The sequence below is a fragment of the Adiantum capillus-veneris genome, chromosome 4, assembly GCF_014529385.1.
Source record: "Adiantum capillus-veneris isolate H3 chromosome 4, ASM1452938v2, whole genome shotgun sequence".
Taxonomy (NCBI): domain Eukaryota; kingdom Viridiplantae; phylum Streptophyta; class Polypodiopsida; order Polypodiales; family Pteridaceae; genus Adiantum; species Adiantum capillus-veneris.
This window is the reverse complement of record NC_140934.1, coordinates 17,002,413-17,030,128: the sequence shown is the minus strand read 5'-3', so window position 1 is coordinate 17,030,128 and position 27,716 is coordinate 17,002,413.

Below are 27,716 nucleotides of genomic sequence, written 5' to 3'. Positions count from 1 at the left end.
AACATGGATCGCAATCCATGTACCTCATGGGCTAAAATTTGACAAGTGGGTAAATGATAACAATTTGCAACACATTTTCCAAAGAACCATTGGCAAAAAAGTTTACAAAAGAGGTGAAATGAAGGTGCCAAGGGAAGCGTGTGCGAGTGCAAGTGCGAGAGCAGAGAGAGAGAGAGACCTGCTTTGGGTGGAGCGCACAACAACGTTATCTAGTTGCAGCTTCTTATTCTGTTGTATTAAAGAATAAGTGTATAATACTTATGTTAGTAGATGGGTTAGTAGTGAGTGGGATGTCCGGCCAGTTGTCTTGAATCCCAACAAACTCCCACTTGAAGGCCAACGCAGCCCAAGTGACTTGGTATGTACAACCATGAAGCAATCTAGTGGCTTCAACCTATACCCATCAACTCACTGCAATGTGTAAACCACTCCAAAGCTAAGCCTTTCATCAAAGCATCTGCTGGGTTGTCGTCAGTGTGTACCTTGACCAAATCAATGAGCTTTTTGGCCAAGAAATCTCTCACGAAATGATACCTGATTTCAATGTGTTTCGATTTGGAGTGAAACATGGGATTCCTTTCCAATGCAAGAGCACTCTGACTATCACAATATATCATTGGAGTCTCATCAATGCCAAGATTTCTGACCAAGCGAGATAACCATACAGCCTCTTTACTTGCATCCGACAATGCAATGTACTCTGCTTCCGTAGTGGAAGACGACGTACAATCTTGAAGACATGACCTCCAAGATACTACTGCTCTAGCAAATATGAAGACATAGCCAGATGTCGATCTCCTATTGTCAACACAACCTGCATAGGCATACACATAACCCACGATGGATGCATCACTGTTCCTGAAGCATAAACACCTGCTGACTGTACCTTTGAGGTACCTAAGAATGTGCTTCACTGCCTCCCAATGCTTGCTGCCAGGATTTGCCATATATCGGCTCACCACTCCCACTGCAAAAGCAATGTTTGGTCTTGTGGCCACCATAGCATACATAAGACTGTCCACTGCCAAAGAATATGGCACCTTAGCCATTTCAGCTCGCTCAGCATCAGATTTGGGTGCATCTTCCTTGCTGAGTTTCAAGAATGCCTGCATTGGGGTACTCAATGCTTTCCCCCCCTGCATATTGAAATGCTGCAAAACTTTCTCAATGTATGTTTCCTGAGATAACTCAAGAATACGACTTTTGCGATCTCTTCTGATTCGCATGCCAAGAAAGTGTGTAGCATCCCCCAAATCTTTCATTGCAAAATTATTGCTAAGTGTTTTCTTCAAGTTGGAAATTTCTGCAATGGATTTCCCAGCTATAAGCATGTCATCAACATACAAAACTAGAATGATCATCGAGCCATCATCTAGCTTTCTTGTGTACAAGCAATGATCCTCTTCTCTCCTTTTATATCCTTGAGACCTCATACATGCATCAAATTTATGATACCACTACCTTGAACCCTGCTTTAAGCCATAAAGTGACTTTTTGAGCTTACATACTAGCTCCTCACGAGATGCGTTCTCCTGAACAAACCCTTCAAGCTGCTGCATGTAAACATCCTCATCGAGATCCTCGTGAAGAAATACTGTCTTCACATCCATTTGGACAAGTTCCATGTTCTCAATCGCTACAAGACCAAGTACGGTTCTAAGCGTAGTCATCTTGACCACAGGCGAGAAGATTTCATCAAAATCTACTCCCTTTTGCTGTTTGAACCCTTTGGCTACAAGTCTAGCCTTGTACTTTGGATTTGGATCACCTGAGGTAAATTTGTTCTTGTAAACCCATTTGCAAGGGAAAGATTTCGCATCATTGGGCAGTCCTACCAAGTCCCAAGTGTCATTAGCCAGAATCAAGTTATATTCAAATTCCATAGCCTACTCCCACTTCACCACATCATCCGTCATCATGGCTTCTTGGTAGCAGCTTGGCTCACCGCAATCGGTCAACATGATGTAATCAAGACCTGGCTCGAAATGTGCAGGTGGACGAGAGAATCTAGTAGACTGTCTCACTCCTTGACCATTGCTATCCGCTCCCTTTGGAGCATTGATAGTGGAAGGTACATCACTAGCCCGCTGAGTTGATTTCACTGTCTCTGAGGCAACATCCTCAAAAGTGACTTTCCAAAACTCTATTTCCTTGATAGGTTGTTTATGCATCTTCAACTCATTGAAGATCACACGTGAACTACAGATGACTTGACAAGATTCTGGGTGCCAGAGACGATATCCCATCTCTCCATCTGCACCATATCCAATGAAAATACATTTGTGTGAATTTGGCTCTAACTTTTGGCGAAGTTGTTTGGGCACGTGAGAATAAGCTTCACAACCAAAAACACGTAGATGGTCATAGTGAGGCTTACGTTTAGACCATCATTCTTCTGGAGTCTCATAATTCAATGGCGTACTAGGTGAACGATTTATGATGTGCACTGCGGTCAAGACAGCTTCTACCCAAAAGCCTTGTGTGAGATTTTCCCTAGAAAGCATGGCTGTGACTCTTTCCTGAATCGTACGATTCATGCGCTCAGCAACTCCATTCTGAGCTGGTGTGTATGGTGCAGTAAACTGCCTTTTAATCCCCCTTTTAGCACAAAAATTGTCAAACCCCTTAGAGACATACTCTCCACCGTTGTCAGTCCACAACCTCTTGAGTTTCTTGCCAGACTGATTCTCAACGCGTGCTAAAAATTTCTGAAACACAGGAAGAACTTGATCCTATGTTTCAAAGGATATGCCCACACCTTTCGAGTAGAGTCATCTATGAATGTCACAAAATAGCTTCCCCCCCCTAGAGATTTGGTTGACATAGGACCACAAACATCACTATGCACGAAATCTAGAGGTTCAGCTCGCTTTTGACCCAATGGTAAGTGCACGGACCTAGTCTGTTTGCCATAGATACATGTAAGATTCCCAACCCGCCAATACCAAGATCGGAATGGGATCCTTGAGAGGTCTCTAGGTCTGATAAAAATCAGAGTCTCTAAACAAGAAAAATCCAAGGAATAGACCTTTACCATTGACAATGGCTTGGGTCTATAGCCTTAGAAGCAGACCTAGTCCTGTCTCGCAGCAGAAACGGGACAACGTATTAAAAGTCCAAAAAACTATTTCGGTCCTATAACTGCTACAATTGGGCTAAGGTATCCTCAACCAACGCTTTTTTCCCCCTAATAGATGTGAGGGCACAGCTGCTGGTGGACTCCTCTTCCAAGTGAAGAAGTTTTCTAAACGTTTTAGTGCGCAGGGATGGATAGTTACCTGACTAATCAGGTCCACCCGTCCATGATTGACAACCTTAGTCAATCCCCACTCACCACCCCGCACTCACACATGATTCTTTTGTTATTTAATTACTACCATGTTCTTATCACAATTAAAATAGTGATTCCTGTTATCCTTCATAATAGGCAAAACAGCCCTTGAAAACAGTATTGAAAACATTCTTTTAGCAAACAGACATCTTTAAACTTAAGACAGGGTACTGTCAATCAAAACATTATCCATAATAACCATGACCAGTACTCTTCTTGTTTCAAGACCACCTAAGGGTGAAAAAACGGCATCCATTCCTTATTCATAATCCGAAGTGGATAAACCCCCACCCAAGGTTCCGGGTGTCCATACACCAAACCAGTTGCCCATACAACTGGGTGGCTCCCCCAGGATAAAAAACGGTATCCTAACTTATGTAGAAACATCAAGACATGACACGGAGTAGAAATTCAATGTTCATGGGGGTAACCGACTTATCCGTGGCTAGAAAGCCAATTATTATTCATCAATTTATACCAAGGAGTCGGAGGTGTCTTGAAACAAGCTATCTTAAGGATGATCAATCATATCTTTCCTAATTCAACTAGTTTTAATCCAAACAATTCTTTCCTACTTTATAAACAAATGCACATTGGTTTCTTGAAAGTTACCTTTTGACCAATTATTCCTTTTCTGATTCTTACTCACTTCTTATGTATGCAATGTTAACTTATAAAAGAACATAAACTCTTCAAAGACTTAATTGAATAATGGGAAACCCACTTGAGACTGATCGGCCATTTGCTGCTACGCTGGCGCCTGAAGACTCTCCTCTATAGGCTTACTACTAAGCCCGGCTTCGTCTTGCGACGCTCTAGTTCGCTTTGGAGCTATGTCCTTATCATCAGATGTAGGATTTGTTCGGGTCCTTTTAAGTGCCATAACTTATTATCCTTATAAAAAGGACGTCTAATCATTAGGTAAATTATTTGAAATCTAGACTTAACCTTTGTATTCAACCGTAACCCATTCAAGGTTAAATTTATAGTCTTAATGGGTAAATTCTTGACCTAGTAATTTCTTATTTGTCTATATAGGCATGATAACTTTTTCCACCGCTTTTGTAAGGGTTTTCTAAGCTCTTCTAATTTTCTTATAATTGTCTATATCTTTTTCCTAATTTTCCCATCAACTTTTAAGCTTGGAATCTACTTATTTTGGGCTTAATATTTATTGTATTTATTTTATCTTGAAGATTTCATTTCCTCAACTTGATATCATAGGTTTACACTTACAATAATTTTCCTAAAATTTTTTGACCACAAAGTCTATTTATTTTGATTAATCATTTGCTAAAAATAAGACTTTTGGTCAATTATAATTTCCTAACCTCACTAATTAACTATGGTATAAGTACCACAAGTAGATAAGGATATTTTTCACCTCTGGTAATTATCTTATTATTTTCCAACTTAATTATATAATTTCCATCTTCAATTTTTAGCTAAAATTAGGATAATTTGATCTAAATAAATATTTATAATAATTTTCTAACCTTGACATAATTAACACGGTCTCTTTATTATGTAAGTTAGCTGTGATAAATAGAATGTAATCATATAACATCATTTACTAATTTCCCTCTTGAAATTTCAACCAGAATTAGTATATTTTGACATAGATAAATATCCATACTAAGTTTCTAACCTTGACATGATTATCACGGCCTTTTCATCATGTAATCTAGCTCTAATAAATAGAATGTAATTATATAGCATGATTTATTAATTTTCCTCTTTAGTTTTTAACTAGAATTAGTATAATTTGACCTAGATAAATATCTATACTAATTTTCTAACCTTGAAATAATTATCACGGCCTTTTCATCATGTAATCTAGCTTTGATAATTAGCATGATTTACTAATTTCCCTCTTTAGTTTTTAGCTAGAATTATTATAATTTGACTTAGATAAATATATATACTACTTTTCTAACCTTGACATAATTATCACTACCTAATTATCTTATAATATATATATGATAAATAGCACATAATCATAGCATATGATTTAACTAATTTCCCCCTGTAACTTACCCTCAATAATAGTGATTTTCTACTAAGATAATTAAATAAAATAATTATCTGTGGCTAAGATAATTATCACGAATTTTTAAAAATGTAATTAACCTTTGATAATTATCTTAAAGCATTTTGAATCAATTTATTATTTTTTTCATTTTTAATTTGTCATAAAAACATTATAATTCTGCTAAGATAATTAGATAAACTAATTATCTGAGATTAACATAATTATCATGAGTTTTATAATATGTAATCAACGTTTAACAATTATCTTAAAGTATTTGGAATCAATTTGCTATTTTTTCCTTTTTATTTGTCCTAAAAACATTAATTATCTGAGGTTAACATAACTATCACAGGATTCCTAAGATGTAATTGACCTCTAATAATTATCTTAAAGTATTTTAAATCAATTTGCTATTTTTTATCTTTTTATTTGTCTTAAAAACAAAGTAATTCTACTAAAGTAATTAGGAAAATTAATTATCTGAGCTTGACATAGTTTCGTAATATATATGTAACCTTTGATAAATAACTCAAAGCATTTGGAATCAATTTGCTAATTTCTCCCTTTTAATTTGTCCTAAATTTTTTTTTTTTGCTAAAGTAATTAGGTAAATTAATTTTCTGATGTTGACATAATTATCAAGGATTTCTCAACATATAATTAACCTCTGATAAATAACTCAAAGCATTTGGAATCAATTTGCTAATTTTATCTTTTTAATCTGAGCTTGACATAATTATCACGGGTTTCTTAACATATAATTAACCTCTAATAAATAACTCAAAGAATTTTGAATCAATTTGATTATTTTCCCCTTTGATTTTCTCTAAAAAACAGTGTACTTCTGCCTAATTAATTATGAAAATTACTCAAAAAATTATAAGATAACTTTCCCAGCTTAATGACAATCTAACACAGCTCTGATAATTATCTCAACTTAATCTAAACTTTGTTAGTATAATTCCCATTAATTTATGGTTAAATAAATAATTTCAGCCCTAATATGATATAATAATTAATTTGCTTAATATCCCTAAGCTTAATCACAATAATCAGCAGTGAATATTTAACTAAGAGAGGATTTTTTAGTATACATAGTATTAATATTTAGTTTATTAAGAAAATAGATTAATTAAAAAGGATTAGGCTAATTACCGTTTAATTAACCAACTAGAGCTTGATCTCTAGTGATTTCTACGTAGCGGTCTCTCTAGATGAGAGAGAGTGTGCCAAGGCTCCGAGTCTCCCTGAAATTGTGAAGCAAAGGTCATATTTATAGGTTTGTGGGCACTCACAGGCTGGAAAATGGCAATAACTTGCATCTCAAGCAGCCCTACATGTCAAAAAATGTCCCTTGCTGCTAAATTTAGTCCCGGGCAGGTACTCCACAGCTCCACACAGCCCCCCTAGCTTCCAGAATCGATTTTTACTAATTTCATTGATTTTTAATAATGAAAATTGGAAATATAAGTAATTTCTAGAACCTTAGGATAAGAAAGTCTTTATTAATAATAATTACTGAAACCATCTATTTTTACTTAACTAATTAAATTCATAGTGTAACCTTTCAGAGCTAGTAACTTTTCCAGATTTTATCGGAATTCTATTCTGGAAATTTCTAGCCCAGGGTTTGCTGTGCTTAAGATTCCAAAAATACCAATATTTGCCATGGTCGAACAATTCTACATTGCTTTTTCAATAATCATATCAGTTTGATTAACCTTTATACAATCTTTAAGGTTTCGGAACTGGAAACCTTATAATCACCCCAACTTAAAAATTTGAGATGATACAAATGGTTTGTAAAGGTTTTTAAGATGGGTTCAACACTAAGAGTTTCTTGAGGAAAAATTGGCTAGCAAGTAACTCCAACCAGAAACTAGAAAGAACTCTTAGAGTAATCAGTAACATTTGGTGAAGTCGAAAGGTTATCCCTTCAAAGATGCCACTTGGGAGGATGAATTTCTCTTCTCAAAATTTTTTCCAATTTCGGTTGAGATGCCCTGACACTACGCTACGCAGAAATCACTAGAGATTAAGCTCTAGTCGATTAACCTAAATGGTAATTAGCCTAATCCTTCTTAATTAACAAGGCTAGATTAATCTATTTTGTTAATAAATCAAAGATTAGACTTATGTATACTCATAAATCCTCTCTTAATTAATTATTCTCTGTTGATTGTTGTAATTAAGCTTGGTAATGTTAAGCTAATTAATTGTCCTATCATATTAGGACTGAAATTAGCCAAATTAATCATAAATTAATGAAAAATATATTAATTAAGCTTAGATTAAATTGAGGTAATTGTCAGAGCTGCATTAGACAATCTTTAAGCTAGAAAAATTATCTTATAATTTTCTAAGTAATTTTCCTAATTAATTAGACAAAATTACACTATTTTGTTTTAGAAAATTAAAGGAAAAAATAATCAAATCAATTCAAAATTATTTGAGTTATTTATCAGTGATTAATTATATGTTAGGAAACCCATGATAATTAGGAGAAGCTCAGATAATTAGTTTACCTAATTATTTTAGCAAAAATACTCTGTTTTTATGACAAATTAAATAGAGGAGATTAGTAAATTGATTTCAAATGCTTTGAGTTATTTATCAATGGTTAATTATATATTAGGGAATGCGTGATAATTAGCATAAGCTCAGATAATTAATTTATTTAATTACTTTAACAGAAATACTCTGTTTTTGAGACAAATAAAATAGGAGAAATTAGTAAATTGATTTCAAATGTGTTGAGTTATTTATCAGTGGTTAATTATATGTTAAGAAACTCGTGATAATTAGGAGAAGCTCAGATAATTAATTTACCTAATTACTTTAATAAAAATACTCTATTTTTAAAACAAATTAAATATGAGAAATTAGTAAATTGATTTCAAATGCTTTGAGTTATTTATCAATGGTTAATTATATGTTAGGGAACTCGTAAAAATTAGAAAAAGCTCAGATAATTAATTTATCTTGTTATTTTAATAGAAATACTCTGTTTTTAGGACAAATTAAATAGGGGAAACTAGCAAATAAATTCAAATTAAATTGAGTTATTTATGAGAGGTTAGTTACATGTTAGAAAACCTGTGATAATTAGGTCAAGCTCAAATAATTAATTTATGTAATTACTTTAGTAAAAATACTCTGTTTTTAGGATAAATTAAATAGGGAAAATTAGCAATTAGATTCAAAATGACTTGATTTATTTATAAGTGGTTAATTATACCTTAGAAAATCTGTGATAATTATTTGAAGCTCAGATAATTAATTTATCTAACTATCCCAGTAAAATTACATTATTTTTAAGAGAAAATATAGTAAATTAAATTAAAAACATTTGATATAAATATTAAGGATAGAATACACCTTGGGGAATCCATGATAAATACCCCAACTTCAAATAAATATTTTAGGTATTTATCTTCAATAAAAGTAAGCGATTTTGCGTATAAAATAGACAAGGAAAATTAGTAAATGAATTTATCTAATTACCAAATAAATACCCGAGGTCCAAAATCACTATTGAAGGATGGAAAATTACCTCAACATAAATGGATGATATAATAAATTACTATCAGTAAAATTTTACTTAATTTAAACCATAAGTATAGGAGAAAAAGGTTATTAATCAAATTTATGAAAATTACTAAAGATAGAACATATTTAATTACAATTTAGGGAGAATAACCCATTAGCGGATATAAATTTATAATTTACTAAGATTAAAATGGAAGATAAACTAAGGAGAAACCTAGTTAAAGGACTTCCCAAATTAAATGGTAATTATGAGAAATTACTTATAGTATAAATAAGTTACAAGAGGAACATCTCATCAAATTGACTATTAAAGATACCTACTTACTCCAAAAATCTTTATTTTTTGGTAAACAAGGAAAAAGAAGATTATTCAATTAAACTTCTAATGGATTAAGTCTTTTTATAAGGCTGCCGACATGGCCCCAAAGAGAACCAGAGAAAATCCTCTTACTGAGGAAGAGGATGTTAGCAAGAAGCGAAACAAAGCCACAAATGATCATGAGACTAGGCCTAGCCATAGGCCAACAGAGGAGAGTCTACGGGCACCCGCCCCACAGCACATGGACGAGGAGTCCCAGGTGGATTTCTATTTTGTTCACTTAAAATCTTTTAAAGCTCATTTTTAAGTTAACATTGCATACGTAAGGTTAGGAAGGATAAACTGGCTGTAAATGGAAGGTAACTTCCACGAAACCAACGAGCAATGATTGTAAATAGGAAAGAAATAATTGGGTTATGACTGATTGACCTAGGAAAGAAATGTTTGACCATCCTTAAGACAGCTTGTCTCAAGATACCTCTGATTCCTTGGAAATATTTTACTCCAGATAATGAGTAATGATGGAGTTACCATCATGAAAGAGTTGGTTACCTCAGCACGCATGGAGTCTTTACCCCGTGCTTGTTTATGTTTGTGGATAGTACTTTCAAGTTTATCCCAGAGGAACTGCCCGGTTGTATGGGCAACTGGTTTTGGCGTATGGGCGCCCGGACTTTGGGTGATGAATTTTTTAACCCCGGTTTTTTATAAATAAGGAATGGGTGCCGTTTTTCCCACCCCTGTATAGGTGGTCTAGAGACAAGCCAGTACTGGTCAGAGATACTTCAGAATGACAATACCTTGTCTTAAGTCTAAAGATGTTTGTCTGCTGAAAGAATGTCTTTAATACTGTCTTCAAAGGTTGTCTTAATGAAATGCAGTTGTGAAAGTTAAAAGGAATCATTGTTTTAATTGTGAAAAGAATGTGGTAGTAATTAAACAACACAGAAATCATGTGTGAGTGCGGGGTGGTAAGTGGGGATTGACTAAGGTTGTCAATCATGGATGGGTGGACCTGATGAGTAAGGTAACTATCCATTCCCGTGCACTAAACGGTTAGAAACTTCTTCACTTGGAAGAGGAATCCACCAACGGCTGTGCCCTCACATATGTTAGGGGGAAAAAAACGTTGGCTAAGGAAACCTTAATCTAAAGGATGAAGATATAGGGCCGGATTTTTTTTTATGGTCCCGTTTCCACTGCGAGACATGACTAGGTCTCTTCTAGGGCTATAAACCTAAACCATTGTCAATGGTAAGGGTGAATTCCCTGGAATTTTTCTTGTTTAAGGACTTTGACTTTAGTAGGCCTAGAGACCTGCCAATGGTACCATCTCGTTTTTGGTGTCGGCAGGATTGGGAACCTTACAAGTTAAGATAATTTTTCTAGCTTAATGACAATCTAATACAACTCTCATAATTATCTCAACTTAATCTAAACTTAATTAGTATAATTCCCATTAATTTATGGTTAAAATGAATAATTTCAATCCTAATATGATATAATAATTAATTTGCTTAATATCCCTAAGCTTAATCACAATAATCAGCAAAGAATATTTAATCAAGAGAGGATTTTTGAGTATACATAGGAGTAATCTTTAATTTATTAAGAAAATAGGTTAATCTAGCTTTGCTAATTAAGAAGGATTAGGCTAATTATCGTTTAATTAACCAACTAGAACTTGATCTCTAGTGATTTCTGCGTAGCGGTCTCTCCAGATGAGAGAGAGTGTGCCAAGGCTTCGAGTCTCCCTGAAATTGTGAAACAAGGGTCATATTTATAGGTTTCTGGCACTTACAGGTTGGAAAATGGCAATAACTTGCATCTCAAGTAGCCCTACAAGTCAAAAAACATCCCCTGCTGCTAAATCTAGTCTCGGGCAGGTTTCCCACAGCTCCACACAGCCCCCCTAGCTTCCAGAATCGATTTTTACTAATTTCACTGATTTTTAATGATAAAAATTGAAAATACAATAATTTCTAGAACCTTAGGATAAGAAAGTATTTTTTAATAATAATTACTAAAACCATCCACTTTTACTTAACTAATTAAATTCATAGTGTAACCTTTCAGAGCTCGTAAGTTTTCCAAATTTTATCGGAATTCTGCTCTCAAAATTTCTAGCCCGGGTGCTTAAGATTCCAAAAATACCAATATTTTCCATGGTCGAACAATTCTACATTTCTTTTTCAATAATCATATCAGTTTGATTAAGATTTATACAATCTTTAAGGTTTCGAAACTGGAAACCTTACAATCACCCCAACTTAAGAATTTGAGATGCCCTCATCTCAACCGAAATTGGGAAAATTTTTGAGAAGAGAAATTCATCCTCTCAAGTGGTATCTTCAAAGGGATAACCTTTCGACTTCACCAAATGTTACTGATTACTCTAAGAGTTCTTTCTAGTTTCTGGTTGGAGTTACTTGCTAGGCAAATTTTCCTCAAGAAACTCTTAGTGTTGAACCCGTCTTAAAAACCTTTACAAACCATTTGTATCATCTCAAAAACTAGGTTAAATCAATTCCATAAAAGATCCATATATCCACCTTGTCAACATGAATGCGCTCGGTCTAACTGACCATTCAGAGCAATCAGCATTCGACAAGTATCATGTATTTCAACTTTGCCAATCTGAACGCGCTCGGCGTGTTCTTGCCATTCTGAGCAATCTGCGTTCGGCACAAGCTTCCACCATTGCACTAGAGGTACCCCCTCTGTGCTCTAACCTGGTTGACCAACAATATGTAAAGGGTTTTAAGAAGTATCATACCAAGAGTTCTTTTCAGCTTCCTATTAGTTTCGTACCTTAATACTTTCATATCTAGGTCATTTTCCAAGGAAGGCTATCGTGTGCACAAAGAATGTGAGTTGGTTTCTTGATAACTATCTCATTCTCAAAATTCAAATTCTTTTCATACTATCGGGAACCTCTGTCTCATTTGCTAGATCAATCCTTAATTTCTTGATTGAATACTAACTTAACTTTAGATTCCTTAAGTAATTTTAGAAAAGAAAATCATGTATACCATTATAATATATAAGTAACTCAAAGTTTTTACATTATTGATTTTTAGTGGTTTCCAAAGCTCTAGGATTGCTAACTATGGCCAAGCAAGTGGCCTTTTATCTTCCTCATCCATAAGGTCGGTTCTCCCATGATTACATAAGCTCTTGCTCCTCTTGCTCTTCCTACTATGTACAAGGGTGACGACAACCCTATACTAGAATCTTGTGGACTTTGGGTGGACCATATATAGGATCAAAATATACAACATCTTTTGGTCCATTAAAACTAGGGCATACACCTATGGGTCTAATTCTACCTGGGTAGATTACTTTAGACAATTGATCAAACACCCACTGATTTTGTGATACTTGGACATCACCTATTATAAGGGTTTCCTCTGGATTCTCCATTCCAATGAAAAAGTAGACTTCAATCACTTGAAGATCTTCGGCCCATTTGAGTCTCTTTATATTTAATTCTAAAACTTCTAACTCTCCCGCATCGATGAAGAAAATTCCACCGGATCCTGACCAGCTGATCCTCTAAGTGGAAGGAGAAAATCTCTTCTCTAGCCATTTCATCACGCTTTTTCGCATTGAATAGTGTCGAGATAGACAAGCTCTCATAAACCTAGTGTTAAAATCCATGGATTTGCAGTAGGCCTGATGGAAATCTTCCTGCAAAGATGGGGATAATTCTCTTTCTTTCTTTCTCTCCCTCTTTTCAATTAAATATGTCTTTAATTTGAATTTGTCAGAGATTACTTATTTCGACGTAATACCTTAAACTTTTCTCTAGGTCCAAGACTTTAATTAACTCACGCTCTGATACCACTTGTAAGATTCCCAACCCGCCAATACCAAGATCGGGATGGGATCCTTGATAGGTCTCTAGGTCTGATAAAAATCAGAGTCTCTAAACAAGAAAAATCCAAGGAATAGACCTTTACCATTGACAATGGCTTGGGTCTATAGCCTTAGAAGTAGACCTAGTCCTGTCTCGCAGCGAAAACGGGACAACGTATTAAAAGTCCAAAAAACTATTTCGGTCCTATAACTGCTGCAATTGGGCTAAGGTATCCTCAACCATCGCTTTTTTCCCCCTAACAGATGTGAGGGCACAGCCGCCGGTGGACTCCTCTTCCAAGTGAAGAAGTTTTCTAAACGTTTTAGTGCGCATGGATGGATAGTTACCTGACTAATCAGGTCCACCCGTCCATGATTGACAACCTTAGTCAATCCCCACTTACCACCCCACACTCACACATGATTCTTTTGCTATTTAATTACTACCACGTTCTTATCACAATTAAAATAATGATTCCTTTTATCCTTCATAACAGGCAAAACAGCCCTTGAAAACAATATTGAAAACATTCTTTTAGCAAACAGACATCTTTAAACTTAAGACAGGGTACTGTCAATCAAAACATTATCCATAATAACCATGACCAGTACTCTTCTTGTCTCAAGACCACCTAAGGGTGAAAAAACGGCACCCATTTCTTATTCATAATCCGGAGTGGATAAACCCCCACGCAAGGTTCCGGGTGCCCATACACCAAACCAGTTGCCCATACAACCGGGCAGCTCCCCTAGGATAAAAAACGATATGCTAACTTATGTAGAAACATCAAGACATGACACGGAGTAGAAACTCAACGTTCATGGGGATAACCGACTTATCTGTGGCTAGAAAGCCAATCATTATTCATCAATTTATACCAAGGAGTCGGAGGTGTCTTGAGACAAGCTGTCTTAAGGATGATCAAACTTATCTTTTCTAATTCAACCAGTTTTAATCCAAACAATTCTTTCCTACTTTATAAACAAATGCACGTTGGTTTCTTGGAAGTTACCTTTTGAGCAATTATTCCTTTTCTGATTCTTACTCACTTCTTACGTATACAATGTTAACTTATAAAAGAACATAAACTCTTCAAAGACTTAATTGAATAATGGGAAACCCACTTGAGACTGATCGGCCATTTGCTGCTGCGCTGGCTCCTGAAGACTCTTATCTATAGGCTTACTACTAGGCCCGGCTTCGTCTTGTGACACTCTAGTTCACCTTGGAGCTATGTCCTTATCATCAGATGTAAGATTTGTTCGGGTCCTTTTAGGTGCCATAACTTATTATCCTTATAAAAAGGACGTCTAATCATTAGGTAAATTATTTGAAATTTAGACTTAACCTTTGTATTCAACCGTAACCCATTCAAGGTTAAATTTATAGTCCTAATGGGTAAATTCTTGACTTGGTAATTTCTTATTTGTCTATATAGGCATGATAACTTTTTCCACCGCTTCAGTAAGGGTTTTCTAAGCTCTCCTAATTTTCTTATAATTGTCTATATCTTTTTCCTAATTTTCCCATCGACTTTTAAGCTTTGAATCTACTTATTTTGGGCTTAATATTTATTCTATTTATTTTATCTTGAAGATTTCATTTTCTCAACTTGATATCATAGGTTTACACTTACAATAATTTTCCTAAAAACTTTTGACACTTTTGGTCAATTATAATTTCCTAACCTCACTAATTAACTATGGTATAATTACCACAAGTAGATAAGGATATTTTCCACCTCTGATAATTATCTTATTATTTTCCAACTTAATTATATAATTTTATCTTCAATTTTTAGCTAAAATTAGAATAATTTGACTTAAATAAATATTTATACTACTTTTCTAACCTTGACATAATTACCACGGCCTCTTTATTATGTAAGATAGCTGTGATAAATAGAATGTAATCATATAACATGATTTACTATTTTTTCCCTTGAAATTTTAACCAGAATTAGTATATTTTGACATAGATAAATATCCATATTAAGTTTCTAACATTGACATGATTATCACGGCCTTTTCATTATGTAATCTAGCTCTAATAAATAGCATGTAATTATATAGCATGATTTACTAATTTTTCTCTTTAATTTTTAGCTAGAATTAGTATAATATGACTTTTAGATAAATATCTATACTTCGTTTCTAACCTTGACATAATTATCATGACCTTTTCATCATGTAATCTAACTTTGATAAATAGCATGTAGTTATATAGCATGATTTATTAATTTCCCTCTTTAGTTTTTAGCTAGAATTAATATAATTTGACTTAGATAAATATCTATACTACTTTTCTAACCTTGACATAATTATCACGGCCTCTTTATCCTATAACATAGATCTGATAAATAGCATGTAATCATAGCATATGATTTAACTAATTTTCTCTTTTAATTTATCCTCAATAATAGTGGTTTTCTACTAAGATAATCAACTAAAATAGATATCTGTGCCTAAGATAATTATCACCGATTCTTGAAAATGTAATTAACCTTTGATAATTATCTTAAAGCATTTTGAATCAATTTACTATTTCTCCTCTTTTAATTTGTCCTAAAAACAGTGTAATTTTGCTAAGATAATCAGATAAACTAATTATCTAAAGTTAACATAATTATCACGGGTTTTATAACATGTAATTAACGTCTGAAAATTATCTTAAAGCATTTGGAATCAATTTGCTATTTTCTCCCTTTTTATTTGTCCTTAAAAACAATGTAATTCTGCTAAGATAATTAGGTAAACTAATTATTTGAGGTTAACACAATTATCATGGGTTTTGTAAGATGTAATTGACCTTTAATAATTATCTTAAATCATTTTAAATCAATTTGCTATTTTTCCACTTTTTATTTGTCCTAAAAATAGAGTAATTCTGTTAGAGTAATTAGATAAAGTAATTATATGAACTTGAAATAATTCATATGGGTTTCTTAATATATAATTAACCTCTGATAAATAACTCAAAGCATTTGAAATCAATTTGCTAATTTCCCCCTTTAATTTGTCTTAAAAACAGAGTAATTCTGCTAAAGTAATTAGGTAAATTAATTATCTGAGCTTGACATAATTATCACGGGTTTTTTAACATATAATTAACCTTTGATAAATAAATCAAAGCATTTGGAGTCAATTTGTCAATTTCTCCCTTTAATTTGTCCTAGAAATAGAGTTATTCTGCTAAAGTAATTAGGTAAATTAATTATCTGAGCTTGATATAATTATCACGGGTTTCCTAACATATATTTAACCTCTGATAAATAACTCAAAGAATTTTGAATCAATTTGATTATTTTTCCCTTTAATTTTCTCTAAAAAACAGTGTAATTCTATCTACTTAATTATGAAAATTACTCAAAAACTTATAAGATAATTTTTCTAGCTTAATGACAGTCTAATACCACTCTAATAATTATCTCAACTTAATCTAAACTTAATTAGTATAATTCCCATTAATTTATGGTTAAAATGGATAATTTCAGTCCTAATATGATATAATAATTAATTTGCTTAATGTCCCTAAGCTTAATCACAATAATCAACGGAGAATATTTAATTAAGAGAGGATTTTGGAGGATATATAGGATTAATCTTTAATTTATTAAAAAAATAGGTTAACCTAGCTTTGCTAATTAAGAAGGATTAGGTTAATGACCGTTTAATTAACCAACTAGAGCTTGATCTCTAGTGATTTCTGTGTAGTGGTCTCTCTAGATGAGAGATAGTGTGCCAAGGCTTCGAGTCTCCCTGAAATTGTGAAGCAAGGGTCATATTTATAGGTTTCTGGCACTCACACGCTGGAAAATGGCAATAACTTGCATCTCAAGCAGCCCTACAAGTCAAAAAACATCCCCTGCTGCTAAATCTAGTCTCAAGCAAGTTTCCCACAGCTCCACACAGCGCCCCTAGCTTCCAGAATCGATTTTTACTAATTTCACTGATTTTTAATGATGAAAATTGCAAATGTCAGTAATTTCTAGAACCTTAGGATAAGAAAGTCTTTATTAATAATAATTACTGAAACCATGCACTTTTACTTAACTAATTAAATTGATAGTGTAACCTTTCAGAGCCTGTAACTTTTTCAAATTTTATCGGAATTCTGTTCTGAAAATTTCTAGCCCGGGGTTTGATGTGCTTAAGATTCCAAAAATACCAATATTTGCCATGGTCCAACAATTCTACATTGTTTTTTCAATAATCATATCAGTTTGATTAAGCTTTATACAATCTTTAAGGTTTCGGAATTGGAAACCTTACAATACAGTGCTCACAAACAAGAAAGTCAACATAAGACAAGACAGGTAAGTAGCCAAAATGAGTCAGAGTTCTCCTTTTTGGCTAATATGACCTAGCTGGCAATGCCACAACTCAGTAGACAGTAGCTCAGCTATAGATATGTAATCATGACCAACATTTGACACATGCATGGAATACAAGGTACCATGCTTCTGACCTCTGAGTACAACAAGATTACCTTTGCATGCTATCCACGAACCATTGCCAAATGTGGTGTTGTAGCCCAAATCATCAAGCTGACCAACAAAAATCAAGCTTTCAGTCAACTTGGGCACATGTCTGCCATTACATAAAGTAAAGTGCGTGCCATTCCTTAGATGCAATTTGAAGTTTTCAACACCCTCAATGTCTAGTTCATAAGCATCACCAAGTCTCACTTTGCCACAAGAGTGAGAATAAGTAGAGAACCACTCTCTATGTGGTGTCACATGGGAACTCGCACCAGAATCTATTATCCAATTCTGTGCATACTGCACATCTTGTGTAACAAGAGCCTGGATAGGTAGATCTGCTTTGAAGACCAATACGTCAGAGGTAAGTGGCATAACAATCGCTGAAAGAGTCTATACACGAGGAGCATTTGAAGACTCTAGCACATTGATCTCCTCTAACTTTGCTTTGCCCTTGTTTGAATCATCAGACTTAGAAGTTTCACCGGATTGTTTATCCTTCTTGCTTTGCTGCCATTTCTTGCAATCCTTCTTCACATGCCTTTTTTTATGACAGTGATAGCACTCGACATTACGCATAGAATCCCTAAAATTACTGCGTAAGCCCCCATGTTCCTTGCTTTTGGCACGACTTTGAGTGCGACCCCTCTGTCTATCACTAGCAACATGCACATCACCATCCTTCTTGCCTTCGAGAGATTTCCTACGAATCTCCTCGGTAAACAAACTCCCAAGGACGTCATTGTACACTAGACAGGTACCAAGTGCTGAATTGCTAATCGCAGTACAGAACATATCCCAAGACGAGGGTAAATTGCATAGCAAGAAGATACATTTGATTTCCTCATCGAAGACCAAACCCTGAGTGGTCAACTGAGTGAAAATGATATTGAACTCATTAATGTGAGGAGAAATAGTGCCCTCTTCCTTCATATGAAGGTCAAATAGCTTCTTCATCAAGAAAACCTTATTAGTGGCACTTTTGTTCTCATAACTGGAACACAACTTATCCCATACATCTCTAGCAGCTCTTTCTCCAACTATAGTAAAGTACACAGATTCAACCAAATGCAAACGGAGGGTAGATTTGGCCTTAGCATCAAGTTCTCCCACTCAACATCTGTATACTCTCTCTCTTGGTGCTCCATGATAGGATCCAATTGTCCTTTTTGTATAAGAAAATCTTGAATCTGCTCTTTTCACATAGCAAAATTTTTTCCCATCAAATTTCTGGATATTTTAAATATTATTTTCACCACTAGATGACATGGCTGCAAGCTAAAGATAATATGGCGATAAACACTGGTAATTTTGGAAAAAAATTCGACAGAGTTTCCCCAAAAAAACTGACAGAATCTCAATCCAAAACTATCACAAGAGATCACTAAAGCATAAAAAGTAATGCTCTCAGACCACTAACTGTGCATAAAAAGTCAAAACCTGACCCAAGACTGCCAACACGGCGTCAAATGCACCTAGCCCTCTCTATACATGTCCTACGACGGGGCCACAAAAAAGGGGTACTCCAGCAACCTGTATCACCGAAAGGATCTCAACATTCGAGAATCCCCCAGCTCAAGAAAACCTCACGCTATCGACCCTCACAAAAGGTTATGCAGACAAGAAACCAACCCAGTCTTAGAAAGGGCCTTCGAACCGAGTCTCAAAAACGGTCGGGATTGCCAAAAACAAGCCAAATCGGCTCCACAAAAGGTACATATGGCAGTTTCCGCAACTCAACGTGCATCCACTGTCAACAATACTACAAGGTGCAGTATACCCGCTCAAACATGCGCCAAACGAAATGTGCAAGTAGTAAACAAATCCCTGCAGGGAGTAAAACCGCTCTCAAAAGAGCTCAAGCACTATCAAAAGTGCCAAAACAATGCATATGTGCATCAAATACCCCCACTGAAATCTGTGCTGATGCTAAATACTACAACCTGTAAGAAACCTTGATGCCTGTATGTATGCAAGAACCTGTGAGGAGATGGATGCCTGAAAAACCCGAGACAATGTCGATGTCAAAAAGTGCTCCTAATCATCCCATAAACACCATCTCAATAGCACATAATAGCCATAAAACGGCTATATACCATCCCAAAATAGTCTCTGAACAACCTGCACCAGTGTCCTGTACCTGTACTTGTAGCTGTAGCAAAAGTGGAGTTGAAAAATACAACTCCTGAAGTGTAGCTCTAATGAAGCTTTCGACTGCACGAACAACTTTGAAAGGGGGGTAAAACCCCAGGACCCCTACCCGAAGACCCCTGCTGGAAATGCTCTCGGAACACTGAATTTGCGAATGCCGAAATCGAAAACCCGTTTGCACTTTTGAAAGTGCGCGCGTGCACGGATGCAAAAATGGCAAGCACAAACCCTGCTATGATACCATTTCAAGGTGCCAAGGGAAGCGTGTACGAGTGCAAGTGTGAGAGCAGAGAGAGAGAGAGAGAGAGAGAGAGAGAGAGAGAGAGAGAGAGAGAGAGAGAGAGAGAGAGAGAGAGAGAGAGAGAGAGAGAGAGAGAGAGAGAGAGAGAGAGAGAGAGAGAGAGAGAGAGAGACCTGCTTTTGGTGGAGCGCACATCAACGTTATCTAGTTGCAGCTCCTTATTCTGTTGTATTAAAGAATAAGTGTATAATGGTTATGTTAGTAGATGGGTTAGTAGTGAGCGGGATGTCCGGCCAGTTGGCCTGAATCCCAACATGAAAAAGGTCAAAAATAGCTAATAGTAAAAAATTGCCAAAACAAACTTGAGAATTCAATTTTGGTTGACAAAAACTAGCTCAATGTTCCCATATACATGTGGTAGTGATGTGTGTGAACACACTTAGGACCATGGGGACATTTTTTTCCCTCACTAAGAGGTTTTTCTCCCCGTGCATTGTATATACGCCCATTCTAGGGCTATCTATCTTTCCATAGCACACTAAGTAATACACTCTCTGTTGTGTGCCTTGAGCTTCCTTGGTCTTCTCCAAGCTGTGTGTGCTTTCCTGCAACCCTAATTCCAACAATTGGTATAAGAGCAGGTTGCTTCCTCCCAGGCTTAGTCGCCAGCAGCTCCAACACAGGCCTGCTCACTCTCTATGATTTCAATGAGCTTTGGTGAGTGTTTGCAAGTCGATTTTTGTTTCGGGCTCATTTTGGCCTCTCTTTCCACTACAAGCAGTACTGCGCAAGCTATTTCATCATTTTGTGCAAAAATTATGTCAATGCTATTTTGTGCATAACAGGCCCCTTACGGTCTTCTATGATTTGTGCTATATAGCACGTGTTATTCCCACTTTCCTTCTCCTCTTTTTATGCACTTTTCACATGAGGTGAAACATTTACCATGGTTGACAACAACACAGATGTGTTCAAGAGCTTTGGTGCTGAGGACAAATTGGATGGGGACAAATACCCTATGTGGGCTTATATGATGCAACATGGTCTTGTGTTGAAGGGTCTTTGGAATATTGTGCAGGGCATTGATGTACGTCCTAGTTGTGAGGATACAGGTGAGGTTGAGGATGTTGTAGGTCTTGCTACAAGGATTGCTATAGCTAGATTTATTTTGCTTGCGGCAAGACAAGATTGTTGGGATGTAAAAGATGCATAGGCTCATGCATTGATTGCGTTCTGTGAAGCACACTATTACTCCTCACATTCGTTCATCAAAATTTACAAAACAGGCTTGGATTATTCTAGTTGGTCTTTATGCAAGCCGCAAAAACGAAGCAAAAATTGCATTGCTGCGTAAAGAGATGGAGTCAAAAATTATGCATGAGGAAGATGACAAGGACACTTTCCTTGCTAGTGTCAAGGATATCAATGGGCAACTTATTTCTGTAGGTGAAGTCATTTCAAACAGTTCCCTTGTGCAGACTGTTCTTGATGCCTTTCCAGATTCTTACAAGACTTTTGCTAGTACTTGGAGACTTATGAGCCAAGGAAATCCTAAAGTTGTCAAGTTTGATGCATTATGCACATTGCTGTTGCAAGAGTTGCTTTGTAAAAAAAACAGGACTAGACAGCGTGCAGTTGAACATGCCTTTATTGTTGATTAAGAAAGGGTGGCAACAACAATGTAGCCACTTCTTATGGTTCTTTTGCAAGTGGAAAATCACATGTTCTTAATGCTTCTGCTGGCAGAAATTCATCTAGAAATTTTGGTGATAAGGGAACAAAGAAGATGTGTTGCCATTATTGCAAAGCTAATGATCACTTAATCAAGCATTGTCCTAAGTTGAAGGCCAAAGAGGCTAAGAAGAAAGAGCTTGGTTTCACTACTAATGTTGGTTCCACTACAAATGCAGCTATTGTTGAGTCTTTTGTGAAAGGAGACTGTGATGCTGATGCTGATGCAGAATGGGCTTTTAGTGCACAGTGCACTTATAATCTTGCAATCCATGATGCATGCATGTTAGTTGCTATAGATTCACATGTATGATATTTTGACAGTGGTGCTACAAAGCACATTATCTCACATCGTGATTTGTTCGCCTCTCTTGAATTTGTCCCTCATGGGAATTTAGTTACTTGTGCCAACAATGTCTCTTATCTGGTTCAGGGAGTTGGAAAGGTTGTGCTTATTGCTGCAAATGGCAGTACTTTCACACTTGTTGATGCACTTTATGTACCTGGGATCAAGAAGAATCTTTTGTCTGTATTTGCACTTGCTAGACTTGGTCGTGTAGTCACTTTTGTGGATGACAGATGTACAACACATAATCTCAGTTTTGGTGATGAAATTTTTACATCTGGCATTTTATGCCATTGTTGACCGTCGGGTCAACAACACAACATAACTCAAGTTTTGTACCGAAGTCTTATCTTTTGCGAGTTATGAAATGTTGCGGATTATCGCTATAAACGTCATTTGTAATGAGTAGTTATTCTAGTTTCAGAAGCCGGGGTGCAATGGCACTTCCAAATTGTAAATACAAAGCCATTTGACCCTTTCAACCCCATTTTTGGTTAAACCTAAGGTAGACTTAGTATATAAGGTACCTAGGTCATTTTGTAAAGGGAGACTTTAATCATAATCAAAACTTTAGCGCTGCCGTCTACTGTGTGTGAGAGAAAGAGAGTGAGGGTGAGCTTTATCCTCTTGCTACGCCCGGCTCGCTCAACACATTGGAGATGCGACTGCGCCATTGATGTAGGCTCGAGGAGAGCTACGCAACAACACCAAGCATTCCACGCGAGACGAAGCGCACACACCGATGCATCTACGAGCTATTTGTGGCTGTAAGTGTATCAAACAATGTTTATTTTCTGCCTACTAGTAGTCTATAGAATTGTGGCGACGTAAGCTATGCATAGGTACTCATAAATTTCAGTTTCGGGCACTTTCAAAATTTTGCTCTGTCATCCTACGCGTTTTCCGTAGATGGGTTTAGAGTGAGGGTTTTGAGTGTAGAAGCTTAGGGACAGGTGTATCCTAGTGAGGGGATGGTGTTACTTAAGTTTCGTACGAATCTGGCATGATTAGGTGAGTTACCTTCTGTATGTGTGTATGTGGCTAGGTGGGGTAGTTGAGAGCAGTGAGGTTCTTGATTGTGGTTTAGTTGGCCTTCCAGAGTGTTGTATGTGTAGGATGGTCTCAGCCTGACAAGCTAAAGAGATTTCCTCTGTGTGCCTATCGTGTCATCTGTGTCCTCGATTGACATTATGTTGATCTAGGTAGTGTTTGCATGCACTTCATGGGTGTGTGAGTCGCCCTTCTAACATTGGCGCCATTGCCGGGGACACAAGGACCTAAGTAGGTTTCCTACTAACACTCGTGTGATGGTTGCTTGATTTAGTTTTGGCTAAAGAAAGCGTTTTTCTTAAGTGGATCCGGAAGAGGATATTCCGCGATCAAGTGGATAGCCAAGAAGCGTGTGTCTTGCCGAGGGTCTGCGACTAGATAGGTTTAGTTAGGATCTGTGGATTAGAGTAGTTGTTGGTGGTCGAGTGATTTGTGAGGTGATAAAAGCGTTTACTAGTCCGTGTGTGGTAGTGAAGCGTTTTTCTACTCATAGATGCAAAACCCCATATGATTTGTAGGAGTAGCTTTAGCAAAGTGATCCGATTCTGATCTAGAGCTATTCATCACTGAATTATTTGCTAAAGTGCTTGATTGCATTTGAAATCACGGAAAAGTATGCTTTTGAGGGTAAAAATGCATTAAACAAGCTTTTGTGAATATTTTTGTATGACTGACTGATGATGTGCATATAAAAGAGCATTTGCAAGGGTTCTGTGAAGAAAACCTGCAATTCTGTAAACATAGACATCCTACGCGTAGGATGTCTCCAGGGCACTTTGGCAGGGAATTTGGGAAAACTGATGTTACCAGTGGGTTCAGAGGGTAGGTTTTACCCTAGTAACATATTGACTTGGGTGTTTTTCCCTATTTTTGTTGACCGAAAGCCAAAAGGCGGAGTCAGAAAACGTAAAATTTCAGAAAAGGCTTAAATTGAGTGATTTTTGCATGTTTTTGCAATTGTGAAGCATACTTGCACTTGTTGAGAGCATAAGGAAGCATCAAGGACACTTCATTCTCAAAAAATCAGCAATATACATCCTACGCGTAGGATGTCTACTGGGTGATTTGGGCATTTTTTTTGAAAATCTGAGTTTACCAGTGTGTTTAGAAGGTAGGTTTTACCCTATTTTCACCTGGAAAGTGGAAATTTGACCATATCTTGACAGGATAAGACCAAAAGACAAAAATTGCGAGACATCCTACCCAAATTGTGCCCAAGGCGTAATTTTTGAGACCAAACCATAGGGGGTGACTTCATGTGCATGTTATACATGATGTTTTGAGTGCATGTGAGAGTTTTCAGCTCATTTGGGTGAGAAAATTGGGTTTTAAGCAGATTTTAGTATTTTTGACTGAAAAAAGCAAGGATAGCTAGTTTTGGGGTCTTTTGACATCCAAATTAAAATCTAAGCATAGCATTGGGTTGCTGACATCAAGGGGAAGCTGGTGGCTCAAGTTTGGGGCAATTCTAAGCAATTAGACATCCTACGCGTAGGATGTCTTCACCATGATTTAGCACTCCAAATCAACCTCTGAGCATACCACAGCGATCAGCACCTTAAGGAGAGTCTGTGCTTCAAATTTGGGGCAATTTTGAGCAGTTAGACATCCTATGTGTAGGATGTCTAAGGCATGATTTAGAGGCCAAATTCAAACTGTGGATATAGCAAGGTGTTGTATAGCCTTAGGCAAGCCTCCTAGTCAAATTTGGTCCAGTTTGGAGTTGATTTGACTTAGGAATTCATCAGAACAGACATCAGGCTTTTGGAACAGATTCTTGATCATTTGACCAACCTATAGGTGTCAGAATCAAAAAGTAAAAATAGCTGTGAGTTAAGCACATCAAGGGAAAGCTATAGTGCAAGTTTGAGCTGAAACAGAGCAAAAAGACATCCTACGCATAGGATGTCTCCAGCTTGATTTAGGACTCCAAACCAACCTATGAGCACACCACTGTGATCAGCACATCAAGGAGAAGCTGGGGTTAAAATTTCAAGTCATTCTGAGCAAAAAGACATCCTACGCGTAGGATGTCTCAAAGCCATTTTTAGGTCCAAATGAAATTCTGAGCATACCATTGTGTTGCTAGACTTAAGGGGAGTCTCTAGACCAAATTTTGTTAAATTCTGAGCATATAGACATCCTACGCGTAGGATGTCTCTAGGCCAGTTCTAGGGTCCAACTGTACTTTTGACCATACAAGAGTGTTCACAATGTCACAAAGATCCCAAATCTTCTTTTAAAATTGAATTTGGACTCATTTTGACCAGTCTAAACTGTATTTCACTATTTTGGCCATAACTTTCACAAATGGTATCGGATCGGAAAAGTAATTATATCAAAACGTAACCTGAGAGGGGCTTTACAGATCTTAGAGAAAAACTTGAACTAAATGTGCCAACGGCAACCATTTAGGTCAACTTTGAAAAAAACGTCGTTTGAGGCCTCAAAATACATCCACAAGTTAGGGGTGTCTAAAAGCGACAATTTGTGAGAATTGTGACGAAACGGTTGCGGTTTTGGACATAGTTTCGACTTTTCCCTAACCAAAGAACTTGAACACAGTGGACTAAGTCTACTTGAACCAAGCAAAAGCTCTTAAGCCTATAAATCATGTCTACCCTAGATTCAAACGCAGCTTACACAAGCTTGGAGATCCCGACGATAGAGGAATATCCTCCCACAATGGATCTTCCAAACTTGCAATTGATAAAGATCCATCTTGTTGAGAGAGTTTGGATGATTGGTCATGAGAGTGAAGGACTATATAGATACATTGACGACAATGAGGTCAATCTTTATAGGTGCTCAGATCCATACCTAGAAGAGATAACGGATTACAAGCTCTTATATGTCTACACATACGGAGTCGACTGTCAATGGAGATCTATAGTTGTCGACAAGTATGGACGAGAATACAGAGTTGTAGAAAGCAAAAATCCACAGACTGTACTAGAAAGAGGTGGATATTTGGTCAATGAAGGACCACAAATGCCTCCACCAAACACGATAATTCCTATAGGAATTCCAAGAAGAGAGCCACCAGGATTCCCTTCAAGAGCGATAACGAAAGAAGGATTGGGAGAGTCTCTGGTTAGACTTGTAGACAATCGACGAGTTAGACAATCCCAAGTCCAGAAATGGGTAAACAGAAAATACTCCGGAGATAAACATCCGAGAGATCACGTAACGGCTTTTAGAAGAGTGATTAGAGCAGAGGAAGTTTCAGATTTTTCGACACAGTTTACGGGATTTGGATTGACTCTAGAAGATGATGCAGCTACATGGTTCGACTCGGTGGAAAAATGGGATTTTGAGACCCTAGATGAGCTGTTTGAGGAGTTTATTGAAGAATTCTCGCCAAAAGGCATTGCTCACAACACGGTCTCGCAAATCCATAGATTCAAACAGAAAGAGAATGAATCAGTACGCAAAGCATCATTACGGCTCAAGAGATATGTTAAGCTCTGTCCGAGAGTGTAATTACCTACGCAAGCACGACTGATGCTGATCTTTATCCAGGGAATGAGACATGCGGGCCTTCAGAAGGATCTGCATATGATAAGGAGGACGACGCTAAACGAGTTGATCAAAGAAGCTCTTTATCTAGTGGATAACTGTGAGGCATACAAAGAAAACGACTTAAAGAGTCAAGGAGATGACACATCCTCTCAGCACAGTGTTTCACAGATAAGTGAGTCCATTGCCAAGCCAACGGAACCTATTGATCAAGAAAAGCTTATTGACGACTTGGTCAAGAGGTTGATTCCTCTTGTAAGGTCTGATTCGGGAGAGCCGAAGTGGTGTGAAATTGAGAGAAAATGGACGAACCATACGGAGGAAGAGTGCTATTATTGCATGGAAAATGCTAGGGACAGGTATGTACAACCTGTTCCAGAAGCACCTACTCCACCTAGATACATTACGGGGAATGCGCCAGGACCAGTAGGAGTTTTAAGGCCACAGCTTGTTGTCTTAGGATAACAACCTCCACTGCGAGGTGCTAGAATGCAGGTAGACATGAGATACATGCCAATGATGGAAGCATCAAATAAACCAACGCCAGTACCAACTACAATGTGGTATAGCAACCAAAGTGAGTACTACCCTTCGGAGCAACAAAATGTGAGAGAAACACATGGAGTGGTGAGGCCGGTACAACCTCCACCTCCTGGGTTTCAGTCGAAAGAAAGAAGGTATGAAATGGACGAAAGGACATTGCGATTCATTGCAAATAGCGGCTTATCTAGGTCAAAGCTTGCTTATAGCCAAGAGGAAATGCTAAAAGAATCTCCTCAACCAGAGACAGATTGTCACAAAAGTTGTGACAACCACTTGGTCAAACAATGTCCTCATACGGAGATCACTGAAGTAAATTCCTATTGTCTTGAGTGTGGCATCACTCACTTGATCCCCGATTGCCCGAAAAACCCAAACCAAATCAAGAAAATCACGACAAATGTATTAGGGATTGTTCAGCTACCTAGTAGCTCAGAAAATGAAAATGTCGTACCAGTTCAAGTGGTTACGAGAGCACAAGCTCAAAAGAAAGCTGATGAGAATCTAGAGACAAAGAACATGGAAAGTGACACGAGTCCAAAGACAGGAGTCCAAAGACAGATGATGG